Consider the following 5764-nt stretch of genomic DNA (forward strand, 5'->3'; position numbering starts at 1 on the left):
AAAAAAAAAAAAAAAGGAAAGAAAGAAAGACCCGCCTTAGAATTTGTGTGCCACAAGTGCCTACATGTGTGAGCCTAACAGAGGAGTTGGTTAATTTCTTTGTGCCTCAGTTAATTTTTCCATGAAACAAATAGGTATAAAAATTTTACTTCTCTCATAGTACATTTTCAATGATTATGTGAAGCCATGCTAGTAAAGTGTTTATGATGTGGGGGAACAAAGGCAGAAGGAAAGGTAGATAAAATTAAATTTCCTTAACCCATTGACAAAAACGTGAGGCAGTAAAAGTAGGACATTCCTCCAGGAGCTCCCAACTGTTTTAATGTTAATGCCTTGCTAAGAGGAAACAACAATCTTAGCTTGATAACAGCCAGGCTTCCAGAATTCTGTGAGTCTTCTTTAGCATATGAAAATCCTTTTGGAAACTTCCCATGTTTTTATCACCCCCAACTCCATAGTATATAATCACCTGCTCCTCACAATCCCAGTGTAGCTCTTTCTGCCCACGGATCCTGTCCCTGTACTTTAATAAAAACATCTTCTTGCACCAATGATGGCTCAAGAATTCTTTCTTTGTCCTAGGATCTGAGTCCCAACATTTCCACATCATTTAGAACATTCGCTAAACCTTAAGTTAAGCAACTGTGACATGTTTGCTGGACCTAGTTAATCACTTTGCCTCTTCCGCAGGTCTTATACAATCATCCAATTCTGTTTAGGTTTCTTGAATCCAATTATAACTAACGGGAAGTTGAATTCTTCTGATACCTGCAGGGTGTTCAGTTGGATTGGGCAGCAAATAAAGGATGTATTTTCCATAAATCAGAACCCTTCTTGTTTTTCTAATTAAGCAGTTTTCAGAGATATCACTCAGGAAGGTGACACCCGAATTCTGACCGGCTTGGGGAGGTGGTATCACGGACATATTGTCAATACTTAGAACACTGAAAGAAAAGGGCCTTGGTAACCAGAACCTAAAGCAACCTCAGTCTTAGAGCAAAGGACACAGCAAGATCAAGGCTAGCAATTAACATGAAAGAAATCTGTAAATAGAGAAAGGTATTAAACATGAAGGTAAGAAATAAGAGTTTAAGTGCAAAACCCTTCTTTCACTAGTAGTAACTTTTCTTCTTCTTTATTAATCTCTTTAGGCCTTCCCTCAAAAGAAGAAATAAACAGCAGACAAGGAAAAAGACACACACTGGTTCAATATAAAATGGTTAGGGAAAGAAAACATAAGAAAATGCTTTTGAATCTAATGAATGATATATGTGATGTACCTTATACATCTGAGGCATTTCATAAAGGATAATAGCTATCAACATTATCAAAACCTATACATAATCTCAGAACTGTCCTATTGTCTGACGTGAGGAACAAAAGCAAAAGAAAAAAAAAACCTAAATTTTCTTACTAATTACCGCTCATTGATGAGTCCTTGAAACAGGCAGAGTGACCTTCCTCTAAGAATGTAGTTGCCTCCCTATTAATGTGAAGGGCAAAAGGTAATCATCGTAGCTTAACATTATCTTGAATCCCCAGTATCCTATAAGTCTTCTTTAAGATACAAAAATTCCTTTGGAAACTTCCTTTATCTCTACCCCTCAAGTGTTGCAGAACCTGGACTGGATTCTGGTGGAAGAACTCAGTGGCACTCGGAGACTTTGGAGGTTCGGAGGTTTATTTAACACGGGTGGGCTCAGACGAGGTTGTTCTCCAAAGGTCTGAGCCCCGAGCACAAGCAGTGAGGGGGATTTATACCCTTCTATTTCCTCATACTTGGTACTTTTGGTGAGCATGGGAAATGCGGTAGGAAAGAAGAACCTGGAAGGGCTTTGAGACAGGGACTAGAATTCCCTTGCTGGTTTGGTCAGCCATCTTAGAGTGCAGTTTTTCTCTATTGTTAGGAATAGATGGGCAATCATCCTTCAAGCATATGGCCCACTGACACACATCTGAAGGGTCTCATGACTGAATTTTTACTAAATAGTAATAACCTAACAATAATTACTCCCCTCAGGATCCTGGAAACCTTGCTTCCAAAATACCTTGGAGGCTTATGCTGTCCCTAACACCCTCCCAACTTGGATGTATATAATCAGTCACCTGCTGCAACCCTTGTGCATCTCTTTCAGCCCACCAGTCCTGTCCTGTGTTTTAATAAAACCACCTTTCTGCACTGAAGACCTCTCAAGAATACTTTCTTGGCCATTGGCTCTGAAGCCCGTTTCCTACATCACTGTCCACTTTTCTTTAATTTTCACTCATTTATTATACTTGGCTTTGCAGAGGAGAAAACACTATCTTCTGAGACTCCTTTATAGTAAGTACAGCATTACCATATGCAGGAAATACATGTATGGTAGAAAGGAATTAAATAATATGTTTTTCAATGCAGTATTTACTCTCTTAATCTCATCATATTTCTTACTTCCTTACATTTGCTTTTATTGTGTATCTGTCTCATCCTTGTAATAGATTTTCATTTCTTCCCTCGTTCTTTCTTCCTCTTTTTTTCTTTTTCTTTTTTTCTTCCTTCCTCCCTTCCTTCTTTTTTTTTTTTTTTCCTCTTTCTTCCTTGGTTCTATCATTTCTTAGTAATGGAAAAGCCTACATATAATTAACAAGGTAAAATACTTGCTAATTTAAAAACATTATAAAAGAAATATAAATGCATTGCTCAACTAAATCACAATAATGACTATGTTGATTTTTTTGTCAATGATTTAATCCCCACCATTTTTATTGTATTCGTCTGACACAGTTCAGCCTAGTTAAATAAATTCCCTTATTAAATTTGTTAATGAAAACCAACGTAACTGGGTAAATAGAACTCCTTTCTTGCAGGGATTTAATTATGACTCTACCATGAACTACCTTGGCTACTTTTGACAAGTTAATTTTACCTTTCTGACTCAACCATTCTTATTAGAGATAATAAATGTCTGAGAGGTTACTAAAAGCTTAAAGACAATGGTGCATGTGATGTGTCTTACATACACTCGTCATTCACTAGAAGATAATACTTATTATCAATATCATCAAAGCCTGAATATAATTTCACAATTTTTTTTCTAACATATAGCTGTTGGCATGACATTGACTAAAAGTAATACTTTTAGGCTCTTCCCTTAATGCCTTCTCAAGTCTCAACTACTTCTCACCATTTTTACAATTCATATTTGTAATTCAAATTTTGCCAGCTCTTAGATTACAAGATAATAAGACAATGCTGATGTTGCTGTTGTTGATGGTGGTGGTGGAGTGTGTGTGTGTGTGTGTGTGTGCGTGCGTGTGTGTGCATGTGTGTGCGTGTGTGTGTGTGTTTATTAGGGTATGATGGGTTTTAAGATTTGGGCAGCAGTACATATAATGATTAAGAGCCAAATAGCCCAACCTCAGATTATATCTTTGTGGCTTTGGCCAAATTAGATGACTACATCTGGAAAAGAGGAAAATAGAATGGCTTCAAATGGTTAAGTGAAGAGTAAATGAAATAATATTTGTAAATATTGTGTACTTTCTTTAATGATGTAAAGGCTTAACAAATGTTTGTCATTGCCATTCACCCTTGTAAGTTTCAATAGTTATATAGGACTCTAATTAAAATGATTGATTTTTGTTAGTGATTCTCACAAATCCTTCTATCAATAACAATTATAACAATAATAGTTAACCTTTATGTAGCAAACAACAAGCACCACAAATCTAAATTTAAAATGTAAAATGAATAATAATGTGGTTTTTCTAAACATTTTTTTGTGACATATGTAGTAAGTGAGAGTAATTTTTGTTCTGGCAAGATGCTGAAAAGTTTAAATTCTTGATTATTAAGGAAATAGTTGCAAGAAGCTAACATAATTATCCTGAGCCCTGAGGTTGAGACCAGTCCTATTTCAAGGCAAGTTTCTCACTATCTTTGATCCCACCTTGATGAGGGCATTTAAGAAATATGTACAATTTAGAAGACAAGTTTCTTGTCATCAGCATATTTCTGTTCAGTGGTCCTGTAATTCAAATGGAAGCTGAATTGCGAGAATTAAAACTGATACTGAAATACTTAATATTTTTGCTATTTCAAAGGTAGAACATGTTATCAGATGGCATTTTATGTAGAATTCATGAAAATTTACTTAGCTTTCAATATAAATACTAACTTTGAAATGATGGCCAAGAGCTTTTCCCAAGATCAGTGGAACCCAGGACACTCTATAAAACATGGAGTATTTGCTATATGGTATCTCAAGTAAATCAATGACATTACAACTAGATTTTGTAAAAGGCAATCTTAAGTATATTTGTTGTTCAAAATCAACCAAGAGTAAGATCAGAACCTGTTATCTGACAAGTATATTGCATAAAGTTAAATATCCTTAATATGTGCTATTTTTCATTCAAAGGAACATGGAAAATCTATATGGGGATAAATTCAGAATCATATATTCACACTTAGTCGTCTGAAAATAGAAGATGTAAGCTAATGGTGGCTGTTATTCAAAAAGACCCTCCACAGTTTTACCCCTAAATGGACACTGAGATTGTAACTAATATTACCATTCACACTTTAGAGGCACATGTGTTCAAACATCTTATGCTGGTGGAATCTTTTTATAAAAATGGACTATGACTTGGTCAAATATTGACTTATATTAATCATGTATACCTAAGAACCTCATAAAAAGGAAACGGTTCACACAACTAGAATCAAATGAAGAAATTCATGAAATTAGAACTACCTAACTATAAAAACAAAGTTATTCTTTGAGGAACTGATAAATTATGAATGAAGCCAATGTTATTGGATTTGGATGCAGTTATTGAACAATTTCATTTAAAAACACAATGTTCTTTCACTAAAAGGGAAAAAGCTCTTGAACATTAAAAGTGTAGGTTCAAAAAATTGTAGGTTCATATCTCAGTATTATATAATAAAAGTGATGCAAAACTAACACCAAGAAACAGTTCTGTCAAAAATATATAATCTGGCCTTGCCTCTCTCATGTTCCTGAACCACAATTTCCACCATGTAGAATTAACAGATTGTGTTTAATCACACCCAAGTTCCCTTTGTACTCTAGCATTTTGCATTTCTAAACAAGTCTACATGTAAGAAATGATATACATGTTATTATAAATCACAAGTCTAATGATAATATTATAGCTAACAGAACTTAGCAGGATGTACAACTTAAAGTATGACAAACACTATTTTGACCAAACTTGAGTCATACTCCTCTAAGCCATTTTCTCAAGTAGACTTCTACCTTTGAACTTCTAAGTAGATCTTTGCAATTTCAAGAATCTCCTTAAGTTTGTTTAGACAGAAGTCTTCCACATGTGATATCTAATCAAATTCCACATCCCTCACCATGCCTGCCAGGGTGGTATCTGAAAATCCTGGCCTACCTTCAGCAAGAAACTTTTTAGGTCTGATTACCCAGAATCCTCCTTTGCCCCTGATGTTTCCTCTTAGCAATTTTTCCACCTACTGAACCCCCATCCTGCTTTTGGTTGAGTCCCCACTCACTTTTGCTGTATTCAGAGTTGAGCCCAAACCCTACCTGCCACTGAAAAACCCTACTCCAGTGGCCTCTGCTTGAGTAAAGTCTTTCTTCCCACCTTTAACAGGTATCAGAAAAAAATTTTTCTTCAGTAAGTACTGGGCTCCTAGTCATAGCTTATATTCCAATATTAAATAGACGTTGTTTTAGAAGTCTGTTTAGTCACTTAAATGACGTAAGCCATAGTTTCCTACTACCTACAT

This window comes from Lontra canadensis, unplaced genomic scaffold (assembly GCF_010015895.1).
Source record: "Lontra canadensis isolate GAN:19392208 unplaced genomic scaffold, GSC_riverotter_1.0 scaffold42, whole genome shotgun sequence".
Lineage (NCBI taxonomy): Eukaryota > Metazoa > Chordata > Mammalia > Carnivora > Mustelidae > Lontra > Lontra canadensis.